At 36.9% G+C, this 19,655-nt stretch overlaps 1 pseudogene; it reads right to left on the bottom strand.

The window, feature by feature from the left end:
• Positions 1–10,534: 10,534 nt before the first annotated feature.
• Positions 10,535–11,173, bottom strand: LOC149184318 (glucan endo-1,3-beta-glucosidase pseudogene; annotated as a pseudogene).
• Between the last annotated feature and the right edge of the window lie 8,482 nt (positions 11,174–19,655).

Below are 19,655 nucleotides of genomic sequence, written 5' to 3'. Positions count from 1 at the left end.
GATCATCTTGAAGGTCTCGAGTTGATGAAACCCCTTTCCACAATTTCGCTACAAATACCCCTAACAAATTTGAAATAGATACAAAACATAGAATTTCGATGGGGTATTTCATATTTCAGAAGATGGGAATTCATAAATCCACAAATTTTATGGAAATTCTGCAATAATAAGACGAAAACATTCCTTTCACAATGACTATGCAAAATTTTTTGGCAGCACATGTACAATACTTTGGACGATGATTTTGTACTCCAGATCCTTCTCACAATCACACACAACAAAACTATCAAATTCAATACTCCAACAATCAGTCATACATAAAATAAACACTCTCGCATTCTACCCTATGTAATAGGATTTAAGCTTGCAGAATTAGCATCATCATAGGAGTTCTATTGAGAGAATCAGGGCTAAGCCTATTTTGATACCAACTAAAAAACGAAAGAGCAAGCATAGTTACACATGAAACACAATCTTACTATATTTGTATTGATTTAACAATGGTAACATATATAGGAGTAGATTACAAACTAGATCCAATAGAAGTGGACTTGATAAACTAAGAATTGCTAACGTAGAAATTCACAAAACAATAACACACTTATAACCATTAATTCTAATAGAACCAAATAGTGAAAAATTGGAGAAAAATTGAATCTATTATAATTTAAATTTTCAAAAAGGGAAATCGAAGACATGACTCTTTATAAATTTAATATACATTTTTTGTCCATACATACCATAACGAATATATATATTATATATATATATATATATATATATAACCCCACCATCTCTAATTTATTTTCATAAATAAAATAAAATTACGCAAATCCAATTTCAAACACACACTACCAACAATATTTTGTATAAAATGTATTATTTTAATCCATTTTAATATTATTAATCCATTTTGATTATTTTTATTAAAAATTTGTATAAATAAGTATTAGATTTTGCTTTAAAAAGTTAAAAGTATGTTTTCTTTTTTTAAATTAATAAAAAAAATTACAAAAATAAAAACTAATTTTTATAAATTGGTGTTGGTAAATTAGAAAAATAAATTATGTTGGCATAGTTTATAACACTGGACGCATACATAGGAAAAAAATCACAAAACCGACCTTCATACATTATATAATGAGTTTGAAATACTTTTCAAACATAAAAACAAAAATTTTAAAAATCCCACAAAAAAAAATCACAAAACCAACCTTGATACTATATGATGATGATGGTGGTGGTGGCTAACGTCCATTGAGACCAAATTGGTCTATTGGACCTATAATTTTCTTAATTATTAATTGTCTGGCTTCTCGTCTTTCTTGGCGAGATTGGTGTCATAGCTTTCTTTTTTTCCTCTACGGTCTTCCATCTTCCTTTATCTTGCATCTCTTTCATCTCTTCTAGTTCTTGAGACATTGGTGTCTTACCTTCGCGATCTGTTGTGTTTGCCCTTTTGAAGATAGTCGGAGAATAAGTTTGGTCTGGGAGATCTGCTTTGTTGTTAAATGAAGATTTATTTTATGAGGTATTTGAATCCTCATAACTGTTGATGCTTGAGGGGTTGTCGAGTTCACTTTTTTGCTGTTGGGTGGGGCTTTCCCCCTGCTTGACTTGAGAGTTGTTTCTTTCTTGCTCGATTTCTTGCGATTCAGAGTTTTCTAGAGAGTATTCTTCTTTGATGAGAGTGTAATGTTCTTTTTGTGCTCCTTCCCACCATGTAGATCTGTGGTGATTCTTTCTAGCAGAATTTTTCTAAGAGGCTTTTAGGCAATTTTTGGCTAGATGGCCTGTCTCAAAGCAGGATCAACATCTGATGAGGACACTTTCATAATCAAATTTCTGGTTCCACACATAGTCTTTACTTGTTAGGTTTATTTCAGCTGGGAATCCAGCGTTGAAGCCCATTTCTACACAGATGCCTGCATAAGTGGTTCTGGCATATTCCTATGTTTCTGGGTACCTGTAGTAAAATTTCCCAATTTCATTTCCAATGGCTTTTAGTGAGGAGAAATTCGAGGGATGCAAGGGTAGGTTTGGAAATCTCACCGAAACTGGTGCTGAGGTTATGACTGTTGTTGAGGCATTGAATGATGGGTTCCATGGCTTCATGAATAGGCCTAAGTTTTTCCAAAACCAAGGGCTGGAATTTATAATACATTGTTTGTTTTCAAGGTTTTCAAAAACTATTATAAAAAAAACCCTAGCACAAGGGTAGATATTAATTTCATCAGAAATGACAGACTTCCGTACCTCCAAGATCCAACTGTGGAGCGTTGTTAACTGCGACAAAAAATCATTGAACTAGCATATTAGGGCACTTTTAGAAAACTTCAAAGCCTCATCGAGTGAGGCTTGGACCAGGAGTTGGTGCTTCACTGACGATATGGAAAGGAGCTTGCCCCCCAGAGGCAGACAGAACTGAGCTTCGCGAAGCTGGAAGCCATCTGGATCAGGGCCAATCGATGATTCCCAAGCTTATGTATGCCCCTACGGAATCGCACTTCTTCATGAAGACATCGAGTGATTTGTAGATGATTGAACTCTTGGGAAATCAGTCCTAGATCTGCACCATTTACTCTAGGAAATTCGGTCTTGTTTCTAATCTCCATCTATGTTGAGTAAATGCTCGTACTTCTGTTCATGCATTGTTCGATGACCACAGAGGGGTTTCGTCCACAGTTTAACTACAGAATATTAGTGAGAAGCTGATGTTAACCCCTGAAGTGCTCTGCCATAGTTTCAATTTAGTCTCTATATAATGAGTTTGAAATACTCTACTAACATAAAAATAATAATTTTAAAAATCCCATAAGTTTTCTAGTTTGTTTTTATGATTTTTCCATTCAATTTTCCATTTTATTCTTATTATAAATTATTCATTATCTATTTTCCCACCATTTTATAAAAATGTTAACTATATAATTAATGTTATTGCAAGAAACATTAACTCCCATCATCTAATAAAATCATAATAATTATAATATTATTTATTATTATAAATTAAATTATTCTTTAATTATATTTATATTATTAGAATAATTATTGAGATTGTTCGTCACATATCTTAAATGGATTCTCATCATTAAAGGAGAAAATATCATCACGACATTATGCATTCATTTTTTTGTGGTTTGCCTAACCACAAACTATCATATCTTATTCGACTAACCATTCATTTCAAAGATTAGAATTTCTCAATCGAGGCCGTGTTTAATGCGTCTACGTAAAATTTTTTCAAAACCTGTCATAAATATGTAGATTCAATACTCATTAGAAATCTAAAGTGCGGTCCTTCAATAAACAAGATAGGTAACATTGTGATGGCTTCGGCACTTTAAGAAGGAAGGAGGATGTTTATTTATGCAACATCCTCTATAGATTTATATCATTTCATTTTGCATACAAATACTTAAGGAGAATTGAGTTGCGGTCAATTTGGAGAAAAGTTGACAGAGTATGCAGCACTTTGATTAGGGTTGAAGGAGGATGTTTATTTATGTAACATTTTCTATAGAGTGGAGTTGTCTATAATGCGATTTTTTGGAGATTTCGTTGCTGAAATCCGGTGAAAATTTTGATGTGAAATCTTGATTTGTGTTATTTAAACTAGTTTTTTAACTGTATATATGGATTCAACACCATGAAAAACCACTAGGTCATTTTTATTGTGCCGTGTTCACCCATCAATCTTATGATTTCAATGAAATCCTGCCAGATTTTAGAGAAATTAGACTGAAAAAATCCACCGGAAAAGCTTCCAAAATGTCACGTTAAAGACCACTCCCTATAGATTTATATCATTGCATTTTGCATACAAATAATTAATGAGAATTGAGTTGCGGTCAATTCTGTTGGGGATTTTTCTGTTAAAATCCCAAAAACAAAATAAACTGAACACAGAGACAATGCTCTGTTTTTCTGCCACAGGATCTTAGCACAGGAAAGCTTTAATTGATTTCTGAGAACAGAGCATTACACACCCATAAAAGGCTTGTATTCATGAAAATAAAGTTTCTGATACAAAATTCATCCTCTTTCACTGAGAGGGATTCACCAAAACATTTTAACAAAATTAGTTTGTCTCCTTTAAAAAAATTTACACAGCTGTGTGTAAATTTTGTTTACATTTACTGCTGTAAAAACCTTTTGCATATACTGCTGTAAAAATAAAAATCACATTATGCACTTTGCATATTACAAAAAGCTTCCAGCACACAAGCCATTACATGCTCTGTTCTATTTCATTTCATCTTCGCACAGTTGTGCAGATCTCCTCTCACAATACAAAGTCAACAACCAAAAAAAAAATTAATCACGCTGCTGCATATTTTCAAATTACATATTCTCAAAAGAAATACATATTGTCTTCGTCGTCGCCTTCACCCGCGCACTGCTGTGCGTTCTACTGCATCATTTCAGAATGGTCAACACACCTTACATTACAATGAGCAACACTCTTCTTATGCACTGTTGTGCATCTCAATAACAAGAGACTCTAGTAATTTTTGTTCGCACGAGCTGTGCGTTTCATTCCCTTTTCATTACATTTGCAAAATGAATACAAAACATTACATATACCAAAAAACAAAAAAACTTAACAGTACGTTGACTTGCCCATACCTTTCGTAAGTTAAAAAACAATAAAATTAAAACTCTTACCAATACTTCTACGAGCACAATTAATTCATTAAATTACTTTACCGGCGATCAACCAAAATTTTTATGGCACGTCAAAATTTATTTGCTGCAGGTCTGAGATGTCCCTCAACCATTGATCTGCCCTCAAAAAATCAAACGGTAAGGCCTTTATCTGCTAAACGTTATGTCCCGATGGAATGGTTGTTTTGGAGAAGGTACATTTTACGCGCGGCAAAATCTTATTGCATCGGGCGCGTTTGTACGAAAATTGCTTGCTAACCAAAAGTGGTCCGATAAGTTCACGGCGATTTTGCTAGATTAAACGTTGTTTGACTGAGCGGCAGTTGAAATTATATTTTCAACACTCCCCTTTAATTTCAACTGCTGGGTTATTAGTCATACCCAAACACTTCCTCAAAAATTCAAAGCTTTTCTGATCCAATGGCTTTGTCAAAATGTCTGCAACCTGTTCCTGAGTCCTGCAATGTTGTAAAGTGATTTCTCCATTGCTTACCAATTCCCTGATGTAGTGAAACCTTGTGTCGATGTGTTTCGTTCTCTTATGAAACATTGAATTCTTTGATAATGCAATAGCTGATCTATTGTCACAAAAGATCACCGTTGCTTTTGCCTGCTCCTGGCCTAAGCTCCTTAACATCCTTCTCATCCAAACTGCTTGACATGCTGCTGTTGTAACTGCCACATATTCAGCCTCTGCTGTAGACAACGCCACAATAGGCTTTTTCTTAGAAGCCCATGAAATGGCTCCTGAGCCCATGTGAAAAACATAACTGGATGTGCTTTTCCGATCATCTACACTTCCAACCCAATCACTATTAGTGTATCCAACTAAATATGAACATTCTGAGACAGTATATAAAATGCCAAACATTTTAGTACCTTTAACATACCTCAGAATTCTTTTTGCTGCCTGCCAATGTGCTTCTCTTGGCCTCTCCATGAATCTGAAAATTAAACTAACAGCAAACATTATATCCGGTCTAGTTGCAGTTAAATACATAAGTCTGCCAACTATGCTCTTGTACAAGCTAGGATCAAAATCCTTGCTGCCGTCCTCTTTGCTGAGTTTTACTCCCATCATTGTGGGAGTGATTGCTGCCTTGCACTCTTACATATTAAATCTGCCCAACACTTCATTTACATATTTTTCTTGCGAAATAAAAATTCCATTTTCATTTCGATCTACTTCTATTCCTAAGAAGTATCTCAGCAAACCCATGTCAGTCATCTCAAATTCTTCTTTCATGACTGATTTGAAATTTTCAATGAGGTAGTCATCATTACCTGTAAAAATAACATCATCAACATATAACACAGCAATTAAAATTTTACCATCCTTTTCTTTGATGTAGAGGGTGGGTTCTCCCTCACACTTTTCAAATTCTTTTTCCAGTGGATAGGAATCTATCCTACTGTACCATGCTCTTGGCGCTTGCTTCAGCCCATAAAGAGCTTTCTTCAATCTGCACACTTTGTGCTCTTGGCCTTTCTTTTCATAGCCTAGAGGTTGTTCAATGTAAACCTCTTCCATTAACACTCCATTTAGGAATGCTGACTTCACGTCCATTTGGTAAACTTTACATTTGTTTTGAGCTGCTATGGACAACACTGCTCTCACGGTTTCCATTCTTGCAACCAGTGCGAAAGTTTCCTCATAGTCTCTCCCATACTACTACTTGTATCCCTTGACAACCAGCCTTGCCTTGTGTCTTTCAATTTTGCCTTCAGCATTGCATTTGGTCTTATAGACCCATTTGACTCCAATGACTTCTTTACCTTTTGGTAGCTCAACCAAATCCCATGTCTTGTTTCTTTCTATGGCATTCATCTCCTCATCCATAGCTTCTATCCATTTCTTATCTTTAATTGCATCTTCGAAATGAATAGGATCATCAACATGACAATACAAAGCAAACAATGAATTCATACCTTCATCATAAAAGTCACTTAGATTTCTAAACTTCTTACCTCGTTCATTTGGTGTGCAAGTGCTTGAAGATGCACTTGAATTTCCTCCTTGTGGTGTGCTTGGAGAAGCACTTTCATTTATCCTCAAGGGTGTTCCTTGCTGTCCTTGTGTTGGCACTGCTGTTTGGGGATGTATTTCAGCCATCTCCTCATCATCTTCATCATGAGACAAACAGTTTTTAACATTCACTGTTTTCTCTATGCTTCCATCCTAAGCTTCCTCTTCAATGAAATGAACATCTCTGCTCACAAAAAACTTCTTGGTGGATGGGATATACAACCTGTAAGCTTTGGATTCCTCACTGTATCCAATGAAAATACATTTCTCCCCTTTGTTGTCCAACTTCTTCCTTAGCTGATCTGGAATGTGTGCATAGGCCACACATCTAAAAAATTTCATGTGGGTGACTCCTTGCTTTCTCCCACTCCATGCTTCTTCCGACACTTTGTTCATCACTGCTTTTGTAGGACACCTATTCAAAATGTAAACTGCGTACAGCTTCAGCCCAATAATCATTTGGCAAATGCTTTGCCTTCAACATGCTCCTCGTTATGTCCATGATTGTCTTGTTCTTCCTTTCAGCAACTCCATTTTGTTGCGGAGTGTACCTTGCTGTAAGTTGCTCGTGTATTCCGTTTTCTCTACAAAACCGTAGGAATTCCTTGGAGATATACTCACCTCCTCTATCAGTTCTCAGAACTTTGATATGCAGCCCGCTTTGGTTTTCCACAAGTGCTTTGAAATTCCGAAATTTTTCAAACACTTCACTTTTGTTCTTTAGAAAATAAGCCCAAGTCTTTCTGGTGAAATCATCAATGAATGTTAGAAAATATTGGCTGCCTGCTAGTGATGGAGTTTGCATTGGTCCACATAAATCTGAGTGGACAATTTCTAAGGGTGCTTTTGCCCTTATGCTTTTCCCTGATGTAAAACTTTCTCTGTGTTGTTTCCCCAATGTGCAACCTTCACAAAGGCTGTACGGTTTCTCTATCAATGGTAATCCTCTTACCATTCCTTTTCTACTCAACAAGTTAAGACCTCCAAAGTTGAGATGTCCAAATCTCAAGAACCACAACCAATTTTCATCCTTTGGTACGCTTTGGAAAGCCTCTTGGGTAACTGCTGCAATTACTTCTTTGTTTTTCAAATCTTCCCTTATTCTAAGAGGGAACATCTTGTTCCTTGTCATCTTTACTTCAACAATACATCGTTTGTTGGGTGCTCTATCCATGATGGTGCATACATCATTCATAAAGAAAACATTGTACCCCTTTTGAACAAGCTATCCAATACTCAAGAGGTTACATCTCATTCCAGGAACATAGTAGACATCTGCTATGGTTTTCTTTTCACCTTTCTTTGTAAATATTTTAACTTCCCCTTTTCCCATAACAGAAATTTTGCTATCAGTTCCAAGTGTGACTTGTGACTTCACACTCTGATCTAAAGCAGAAAATATGGCTATGTTTCCTGTCATATGGTTACTACAATTGGAATCTAGAAACCATATGTCTTCACTGTTTGTTTCAGCCATGTTACAAGCTAACAACACATTATCTTGGCTGATATTTTCTCTAGTGATATTTGCACTAGATCTATTATTCATATCATGTTGTTTCTTCCTACATTCACTGGCATAATGCCCATATTTTTTACAGTAATAACATTGGACATTGCATTTTTCATACATTTGTCCTTAAGCATGATATTTTCCTCTTTGTTGGCTACTGCCTTGGCCTTGGTTCTGATTTGGATTGCTACCTCTTCCTTGAGCATTTGCTGGATTGTTCCTTCCACCTCTGTTTTGGCTTCTGCCTCTTCCTCTCTTGTTTCCTCTGCCTTGACCTCTTCCTCTTCCAAAGGACATCTGGGTCTTGAAGGCTTGCTCTAGAGATTGGATTTCATTTCTACTCAACATCTGCTCATGTGTTATCAGTGATGCATGTAGTTCATCAATTGAAAAGTTTGAGAGATCCTTTGTCTCTTCTATGGTGGTGACAATCACATGGAACCTTGAGGGTAGGACTCTCAATATTTTCTCCACAATCCTCATTTCTTCAAGAACTTCTCCATGAGTCCTTATTTGTGTGACCAAACCAATTACATGTGTGAAGAATGAGTCAATATTGTCTAACTCCTTCATGCACAGATTCTCAAAATCTTTCCTCAGCAACTCTAGTTTTGTTGTCTTCACTTTCTCCATGCCTTGATATGCTGTCTTGAGAGTTTTCCATGCTTCTTTGGATGTATTAGCTGCTGCTATCCTTGGAAACACACTATGGTCCACTGCTTGATACAAAAATACAAGGGCTTTTGAATCCTTCTTCCTATTGCTCTTCAACAGGTCTTTCTCTGCCTGAGTTAATCTATTAAATTCATTTTCATCTGCTGGTTCTTCAAATCCATCTTCAACAAGTTCCCATAAATCTTGAGAAGCAAACAGGGTTCTCATGGTTATTGCCCAATAGTCATAGTTTTTCCCATTAAACTGTGGGAGCTGGGTGTTAAACATACCCATACTAGTGCTTGTTCTAGCCATTCCTTGCATTCTAAGCCATGCTTCTAAATCCTTGACTGTGTATTTAAAACACTGATTGTTTCTTCAGCAGTAACACAAAGAAAACTTTGAGGAATACCTGGATTCTTTTGCCTGAGACTTAACTTTGCTGGAGAAGATGTTGCAGCAAAAAACTCCCTTCAGCTTCTTTGACACCTTCAAAGAGCCTGGATCTGCTCTGATACCACTGTTGGGGATTTTTCTGTTAAAATCCCAAAAACAAAATAAACTGAACACAGAGACAATGCTCTGTTTTTCTGCCACAGGATCTTAGCATAGGAAAGCTTTAATTGATTTCTAAGAACAGAGTATTACACACCCACAAAATCTTTGTATTCATTAAAATAAAATTTATGATACAAAATTCATCCTCTTTCACTGAGAGGGATTCACCAAAACATTTTAACAAAATTATTCTGTCTCCTTTAAACAAATTTACACAGCTATGTGTAAATTTTGTTTACATTTACTGCTATAAAAACCTTTTGCATATACTGCTGTAAAAATAAAAATCACATTATGCACTTTACATATTGCAAAAAGCTTCCAGCACACAAGCCATTACATGCTCTGTTCTATTTCATTTCATCTTCGCACAGTTGTGCGGATCTCCTCTCAAAATACAAAGTCAACAACCAAAAAAGATTAATCACACTGCTGCGTATTTTCAAATTACATATTCTCAAAAGAAATACATACTATCTTCGTCTTCGCCTTCGCCCACGCACTGTTGTGCGTTCTACTGCGCCATTTCAGAATGGTCAACACACCTTACATTACAATGAGCAACACTCTTCTTATGCACTGTTGTGCATCTCAATAACAAGAGACTCTGGTAATTTTTCTTCGCACGAGCTGTGCATTTCATTCCCTTTTCATTACATTTGCAAAATGAATACAAAACATTACATATACCAAAAAACAAAAAAAAACTTAACAGTACGTTGACTTGCCCATACCTTTCGTCAACTAAAAAAACAATAAAATTAAAACTCTTACCAATACTTCTACGAGCACAATTAATTCATTAAATTACTTTACCGGTGGTCAACCAAAATTTTTACGGCACGTCAAAATTTATTTGCTGCAGGTCTGAGATGTCCGTCAACCATTGATCTGCCCTCAAAAAATCAAACGGTCGAGGTGAATATCGGAAGGCCTTTATCTGCTGAACATTATGTCCTGATGGAATGGTTGTTTTGGATAAGGTACATTTTACGCGTGGCAAAATCTTATTCCATCAGGCGCGTTTGTACGAAAACTGCTTGCTAACCAAAAGTGGTCCGATAAGCTCACGGTGGTTTTGCTGGATTAAACGTTGTTTGACTGAGCAGCAGTTGAAATTATATTTTCAACAAATTCGGAGAAAAGTTGACAGAGTATGCAGGACTTTGATCAGGGTTGAAGAGCCCGAAGTGACGCTCTATCTCGTTCCCAGTTTTCTGGTCTTCGTTGAAAAGAGCGAAGATATAGGACTCGATGTTCGTACCAGGCCTCTTGGGTGTCCCTGAATTCAATAAAACATGTTGGAAGAGATTGTTGTTATAAGCCTCAGCATTCTCAGTTGTGGCCGCTTCCGTGCCAGCAGAAGGCCGTCCGCTCTCAGTAACAATGAGCGGGATGTTGGAATATCCCAAGGCTTCCATTGCGGAGAAAAAATAATCCACCATGGCATCGAACAAGTTGTTGTAGCTGTGATCTCCGTCTCTCACCGCCATAGCCGTGGGCTGAAAGAGAGCGTAGTGCAGATGAATTTCGTTGCTGTCGCCAGCGTAACTCAAATATGGATACACATTGGCCATGAACGGAGACCCGTTATCTGAAAGAAAGTTTAGTATAGAGCTCATGGTATCCTTCACATCGTCGCTGAATGCTCCCTGTGAAGGCGGGTAACTTTTGCCTATAACATTGAAGGCATGGGGGTAAGAGACCTTGATGTTCTGCAGATTGGCATTTTGGATCACGGTTTGAATGTTGTTCATGGCAGGAACAAGATATGATACGTACTGCGTGCTAGGCAAAACCTCGTTGCTCACAGTAATATATTTGATACTGGTGCCGGAATAGCAGATAATATTTTCATTAACCCAAAGCATTTGTTGAGTCCTGGCTGGAGGAGATGGCCAGCAAATCGTTGTTATTGACTCCTACAATTACATCGATCCCAGAATTTGCAAAATCATTTAATGCACCACCATCTGTATTGAAAAGCTTCATTTTCCCGCTGTTGTCGCCGTTCAGCAAAGTTACCACCTGGTCTGCAGGTGGCAGATTATCTCCGAGCATCCTGTACACAACCAATTGAAGAAAAACAATCAGTTTAATACAACTCCATCGATATTAAGTCTTGAATAACAATTGCATTTCAAAAATTAAAGAATAGCTGGGTAATGCTAATTTAGCAGTGACGATTGCACAACAGAAGACGGAAATCAACCCAATCAGGATTCTCTTCATCTGTTCATTAGACGTTGCCATATTTCTCCCAGGAAATTAGAGACTTGATAAAATCTTCCGCGAGGACAACCATTTATAGGAAGCTCGACTGCTCTCCACAGCCATTGAATATTCACAATGTAGACCAAGTTGGATATAGTGAAACTCTTAGACAAATGATTGATAATGCGATTTACGCCACAACTTTTTATCATATAAATTAATATTATTATTTAAACATTTTTAAATTAATATTAAGTGTTATTAAACATTTTTAAGTAAAATATTTAATTAATATTATTAATTTTTCATTAAAATTTAACGGTATGTTTTAATGTTTTTATTAATGTTATTAATTAGTTAATTAACAATATCTTAAGTCAAGAGGACTTTGAGTGAACAAGGTTGACTATTGTCAGATACGTAAACATAGAGTTGGCCAAGTCTAAATGTGGTCATGTTTGACTATGTTTGATTTAGTTGATTGACTATACTAAAAGACTAGAAGATGAAAATAACTTTTTCTTGAATTGTTTGGCCCTTACTCATATCCACTCTCATTTCCAAAACACTTTCCCTCAACGAAACTACGCTGACCAAAATGCTTCTTTCCCTCATTGTCTTAAGCTAGCTCCTATAGACTATATTTATAGATTATCATCATCATCAAATTACTCTTTTAAAATAATATATTTATGTTATAATTAAAATATCTATATATTATTGTCAATAAATAAATTAATAATAATTATTATTATTAATTAACATTAATATGTTAATTTAAATATTTTAAAATTAATATTTTAATTGATATACTGTGAAATGTTTTAATTAATATTATTAATTAATTAATTAATATTTTAATTAATAAAATAATTTATTACTTCAACAACATAAAATAATTTAATAAAATAATATAATATAAAAAATATCATTTGACTAAAATAAAATTATTTTAAATAATAATTAAAATTCAATAATGATACGCCCCTGTCCCGGAAGCGCCTCAGCAGCCTGACCCCGCTAAGGAAGATGACATTGTTTGCGAGCCATCTCAAAGAGCAACTGGCTGTTTACATTTGGTTACTGATTCTGATGGAGCGCCGGTTCTGGACGAAGACGGGTTCGTGACTTGGGTCGCCTCTCCAAGCCAGGCGAAGGAGGATATGCCAGCTTCTCCAAGTCATGCGGATTAAACTACACTCTTCTCTGTCGGGTCGCCTTCGGGTGCACATGCTATGCTTTTTTGATCCCGTGTCTTTGATTTTGCAGTTAAAAGTTCTTGTTTGTTTCAGTCTCATGCTTCAGATAGCAATTCAAGCCAACATAGATTTCAATTTTTGTTTTAAAGAAAGCTATGCTAGGCGCTACCGTGTTTTTGAGGTCACTGAAGGTTATGATAACTGTAGTCCGGGTAAATTTTGTCAGTATGTCAGGGACCGAAATCAAATCTCTGAGGTATTTATTGTAAATTTGGTTGACAGTTTAAACTGTATTGTCCCTGAGTTTTTGATTGAGGAATGGCCTCGGCCTCCTCTGAGGGCATGACCTCATTGTACATATTTTTTCACCTTTTTTAATAGAATTAATATTTAGAGAGAAAAAAAAAAATTCAATAATGATAAATAGATTAAAATAATTTAATTATAATTTTACATCATCGTTTTTTCATTATACACATAGTTGTATTAACGAAACCCTGCCATTCTATTATTATGTAAATATAATAATTAAACTTTATGGGGAAACTAAGGGTTCAATATATCAATATAATGAAAGTGTTAAACCCCAAGCGTTAATATGTTATCAAAAACGTAGTGAAGTGACCAGCAAGCGGTACGAATATGTTGAATTCACCAGCAAGCGGTACGAATATTTCTCGAATAACTTAATGCATAATATTTCTTATACTTTAACTTCCTCACAAGTGGGCATATCTTTGAATGGCCTGCATACGCAACCACTCAGGTAATCGAGAGCACAAAGCGCTTGCGAACGGTTGAACAAACATTCGTTTGGTAATTACTAATTTACCGGTGAGGATTGAACCAAAGAGGATCGCAATCTCCGTTTGTTCGTTGGAGGCTGCCATATTTCTGCTGGGAAATCACAAATTTGAGAAATATTTTGTGCAGTAGATGTTGGTTGACTTATAAGAAATTTAATTAATTATTAAAGTTGAGCATAGATTTGAATAAGAAACTCAATTGCTCCGTTACCGTTAACGTGTGGGACACCCAATTGACTGACTCATTATGAAACTCTCTTACTAATCTCTATCGTGTTTCTCTACAAATGTGTAAAAAGGAGAACCACGAGCACGCTTAATCCCGGTCAATGCGCAGAGTCTTCTTTTTTTTTTCAGTCAATGCGCAGTCTTTTTTTTTTCAGTCAATGTGCAGAGTCTTTTTTTTTTTCAGTCAATGCGGAGAGTCTGAACTGTTTGATATATAAGTTGAGTAAAAGAAGCAAAACAAACTCAATTGATCCAGTGACCGGTGACTTAAGTAACTATTATCTATATATATAATTAATTTAACTAAAAATATATGGGTGGAAGAAATTATGTGTGATATTGAGTTTGGGATTAGGGGCTTACCGGATAATACTAAGGAAATAATAAGACATGACTGCATTGTTGTCTTTAGGAAAGCAAAGTCGCCCAAGAACAACATTAGTAAGGAAGAGTTTGATGCCCTCAAATATTTAAACAAGAACCAGACATCGTTGTTGTGAATGTCGATAAGGGTGGGGCTATAGCAATTCTCGATAAGGAGGACTACCGTAAGAAGATGTTGGATCACCTTTCTAACAATGAGAGCTACATAAAACTTAATAAGAATCCCTTCAAGAGGATCTCTAGAACAATTGTTTTAGCTATAAAATATAGTAGCATTGTTGCCTTCTTTAGCCACAATCTCATTGAGAGTAGCCCTATCACAACTAGGATCTATAGGCTTCCAAAGATCCATAACGATGGGCCTCCCCTGAGACCCATTGTCAACACCATATGAGAGCCAACCTATTTTCTAGCTAAATATCTAGCCCTGAAGCTTAAACCCCTAGTTGGCCTTACAGAGTCATTTATCAAAGATTGCACTGCGTAAATCCCCCATACTTAGACTCTTCATCATTTGTCAATGAGTTAAGGGACATGAAGTTTGATCCTGGAGACAACGTTGTTAGTTTCGATGTGGTTTCCATTTACACTAACATCCCTATCAAGGAGGCCCTTGAGGTCATCAATCACCTCACTTATCTCGATACTTCTTAATTAGTCAAGATTTGTCTTACTTCTACTTTCCCCTGCTTTGAAGGGGAATTCTATGAAAAACCTGTGTTGTTTCCATGGGCTCCCCCTTGTCGCCTATTCTAGTTAGGTTCTTTCTGGAAAACTTTAAATCCAAAGCTTTGTTCTCGTCTCGATTCAAGCCCGAGCTATGGAAAAGATCTGTGGATGACACTTGTGTCATATGGCCTCATGGTCAGGATAAGTTAGATCTCTTTTTCGAACATCTCAATAATCAATCTAACTCCATAAAGTTTACTATGGAGCAGGAAGTTGATGGTTGCTTGTCTTTCCTTAATGTCCTTATTTCAAAGAAGGATGATATGTCTTTCTCCCACAATGTATTTCAGAAGAAAACTCATACTGAGAAGTATCTTCATGCCAAGCCACATCATTTCCCTACTCAAAAGCTAGGTGTTCTCAACACGTTAGCTACTCGTGCATTGAGAATTTCTAATCAAAACCACCTTTTTAAAGAGAAAACCCATCTCCTTAATTGTTTCGTTAATAATGGATATAATAGGCACTGGGGTCTTAAAGCTTTCCTTAAAGCTAGAAAAGGTCCCAAGGTTAAGAAAGATCTCAAGGATAAGATTTCAAGGGTGCATATCCCTTTCATCTGAGGGACCTCAAACAAGATTGCGAAAATCTGAGGAAGCATAATGTTCCTTCAACCTTTAGACCCCTCAACACCATTCAAAACTCCTTAAAATATGTAAAAGACCTAGTGGACCCCAAGGATATGAAAGGTGTATATGTTATCCCATGTTCTTGTGGAGCCCCCTATATTGGTGAAACAAGTCGCTCTATAAATCAGAAGATTCTTGAGCACGTAGTCAATATTAGGCATGCGAGGACCCGCTTTTCAGCTTTGGCGAAACATGTGGAATACACAAAGCATCATAGATGCAATGAGGAGGCCTTGGTTATTGCAAGGATTACTCATTTTCATGACCATAAGTTTAGGGAGGCCATAGAAACCTAGTAATCTAAATAGGGACAATGACTGGAAAATTAGCAGTTGCCCTTTCCTCTTAGCAAATTTTCCTTTCTTATCTCATTTGGTTTATCGATTTCTATTATTCCCGATTTTTATTTTTATTTTTATATTTAATTTTATCTCCTTCATTCGTAAAAAAAAATAGAAATAAATTAATTTTTATTTTCTTTTAGGTTCTCTAAATCAGTGTCTTATAATTTCCCCCGTGAAGTTTATTGCTTCGTCTTTGTTCCCTTACTTTGTGTTTATTTATTTTTTCCCTTTCCTTTTATATTTTGTTATTTTTTTTAATTTAATTTATTTTTTATATTTACATTCAATGTTTGACTTTGGTAATCTCTAATATATTTGAGGAATTATTTTTAATTAAAACTTAAAATAATAATAATATTTTATATCCCCGGATGCGGGTGTCCATCATGCATGAATGACAGGTGGCCATTAAGGCTTTCCCGCGCCTCTATACCTGTCTCAAGGCCGAGGCAGCGAGCAGGTACGAGACAACGATGGCGATAAAAAACTATTCAATGCTTCAGGCAAACGACATTAAGGAATGGCAGAGCACGGTCGAGGTTGCATTTAAGTCGAGCAAGCCTGCTCCGGTCTCGAGGAGATCTGGTGTAATGGAGTATGGTACGCGGCATTTGGTGAGGGCGAAGTCCTGGTTATATACCAACACCGCTCAGACCTGCAATGATCAGGGAATGTTGTTTGAAGTGGGAGGCGGGCAAAATATTGCTCTGCAATATTGTCTCAAGGAAACTGAGCAGAGTCTCAAGGCGCTCAGGTTGGAAACAGTTATGCGTCGAAGGGGCGTGCCTCGCCACGGTGGTCGTTCAGGGGTTCGTTATGGGATTGAAGGGGAGGAACCGCACCCAATAGCACCTATGGCAGCCATTTCCCCCTCATCATCCAGCTCTGAGGAGGAATTTTTGCTATTGCCGGATTCCTATCAGTCTTTCCGCCTCCACATTCCCAGAGCGATCCTTCAGTCGGATGTTATGGTCAATTTCTTTGTGTGTCTTTCAGAAGCGCCTCCAATTAACCCCTCATGGTCCTCCCCTGCTTCCGACAGTCTCCAGAGCAGCGAAATTCTTCTGGGGGATATGCAAGGAAGAGTGCATAGGATGCCCCGTCCGCGGGCACCCATAGAACAAGTCGACCAGCCTCAGCAGGCTCAGAACCAGGCGAACTCAATTTGTGATGAATCAGTGCAAGAAATTCAGCCATTAATAAACTGTGTCCAGAATAGGAATGCGGAACAGGATTCAGCTCATCCGGGTTCAGAGGGGCATCTTCAGGTGGGTGAGGAGTCTGTCATATGGCTTGATCCGCCTAGCCTGATGCAAAGGCAACCGCCAACTTCGCCAAGTCACCCTACCTGAATATGTTCGAAGGCGTTTCTCCAGGTTTTTGCATTTTTGTATTTTTGCTCATGTCTTTGTTGGTCAAATCCTCAATCTCGCTCAGTTCCTGTTCTCAGCCCTATAGTGGCAGCTTGTTAAAAGTTCGAGTCAGCAAGGTAATAGAGTCTGTTTTTTTGGCCATCCAGAACTGTAATGTTGTCCAAGGGGCTCATTTGGACAATCATTGTAATGCTGTCTCAGAGGTCTGCTAGTCTGTCCCAGTTGTCTCTGTTAGAGGGTGGCCTCGTCCCCCTTGGTTGCTGTAAATTATGTAAATATTTTTCTTGCTTAATATAGAAGTTACTTTTACCCAGAAAAATAATAATATTTTATATATATTATTTATTTATTTATTTAGATTAAAAATGGAGTCAAAAGTAATCTCATATTATGAATTGGACAATAATCTTATCGTAATTTCAAGATTATGATGATGATGATGATGATGGTTGTTAACGTCCACTGAGACCAAATAATGATCTATCGGACCTAAAAAGACGAATTATTTATTTTGATTTATGATTTTATTCCGATGCTCAAAAAGCTTGGAGAGAAGCCTCCCGAGTTCACTATAATTTTGGCATTGTAAAAGGCTAGAAAGGTCAGTATTATAACAAAGGTTGTGAAATTGAGATCTAATGTGGTTGTATGCAGGGCACTCTAAGAGGAAGTGGTTTTCATCCTCGATGCTCTTATTCTCACAAATATGGCAGATCCTTTCCATCCATGGCGTTTTAGGAACTACCCAGCGGCCAGTCTCACTATGGAGCTCATGAGAATTCGTTCTAATCTTTGCTATATTAATTTTCTTTTTTGAGCTAGTTAGAATAGAGAGATACTTTTGATCCTCAAGGGTGGGGTTGATGACCTTCTTATAATAACTTAATTTTCTTTTAGACGCTAAATCTTTCTCACACCACAATTTTTCTTTGAACTTAGAAGTAACAATATCTTTAATGTTATTTATGTTTTGCAAAGCATCATTCTCATTGATCTCCCAATAGTTTAACCAGGCCCTTGTGTCCTTATGCCATCCTCGGTTAAGCCTCAGGTGATTTTGGCTGGAAGTTAAAGCTAGCTTAGGAAGTCTATGATTGTCTATGTTATTGAGCTTGTGCTTGTACATCAGAAACCTGAGCATAGCTAGGCTCTCAATAGAAGAAAGACCTGCTTCTATAAGGAGAATAGGATAGGGTGTATTACTTTTAATTTTCAGGTTATAAGTTATAAAACGCTTCTGGATTTGCTCAATCTTCCTCCATGATTCTCTGGAGATGCTGCAGCCCCAAACTTCACAGCCATATAAGATAACAGGAGTGACTAAGGTTTCAAAGAGGAACTTCTTTTTATCCCACATTACGAGGTTTGCTGTTTTACAATTATTTTCAAGACCAAAATAAGCTTTCCATCCCCCATTGATCCTTTTCTCAATGCTATGGTTCCAGTTGAGCTTGTGATGGATATCAATTCCTAGGTACTTGTAAGAATACACTTCCTCCAAGTTATTATTGTCATACGTAAAATTAGCGCAAGTGTCCTTTTTAGATTTGATAATCATAACTTTTGTTTTGTCTGTGTTAACAGTCATACCCATGGTAGAGCAGAAATCCTTAAGAAGCTTGAGTTGCTTATCAAGATCAGAAGGGCACCTTGCCAGAAGAACAATATCGTCAGCATAGAGAAGAAGGATAATGACTATCCCAGCTAAGATTGTGCCACCACATCCTGCTTCTTCTAAATAACCTTCGAGCTTATCGATGTAAATGCCAAATAGAGTAGGGGAGAGGGGGCAACCTTGTTTAACTCCGATGTTACACTTAATATCTTTTGACCACCCCTCATTGTTCTTTAGCTTGGCAATTACATTCTCGTATAGCCTTATAGCAGCAGCTCTTAACTCAAGAGGAACCTTTAGCTCTTCTAACCTATTCCAAAGGTTGTATCTAGGAACCGTATCGAAAGCCTTTCTAAAGTCTACAAAGCAGCAGAATAAATTGGATTTATCATTACGACATTCCTCCGCAATGATCCTTAGCGTAACAAGGTGGTCTGTCGTTGAGTGATGCCTTCTGAAACCTGCTTGGCCTTTAGCCCGCTTATCTTCACTTTCAAGCCATATGCTTAACTTTTTTTCCAGAATACTACCATATAATTTGGCTAAGAGAGGGCTGATCATAATTGTTCGATAATTAGAGGGGTTATTTGTATCTCCACTTTTAAAAATAGGGATAATGAGGCTCTCAGTCCATGGTTTAGGGAACCCTTGCTTAACAGCTTGATTGAAGAGCTTGTGGATGTGGGGGATGAGGACAGGGCCTCCAATTTTTAAGATT

Source organism: Pinus tabuliformis, chromosome 3_2, assembly GCF_031772625.1.
Source record: "Pinus tabuliformis cultivar Carrire ecotype Pingquan chromosome 3_2, CPIR1, whole genome shotgun sequence".
In the NCBI taxonomy this organism is placed as follows: Eukaryota; Viridiplantae; Streptophyta; class Pinopsida; order Pinales; family Pinaceae; genus Pinus; species Pinus tabuliformis.
Note: the sequence above shows the minus strand (reverse complement) of the source record. Positions and strands in the feature narration are given on the sequence as shown.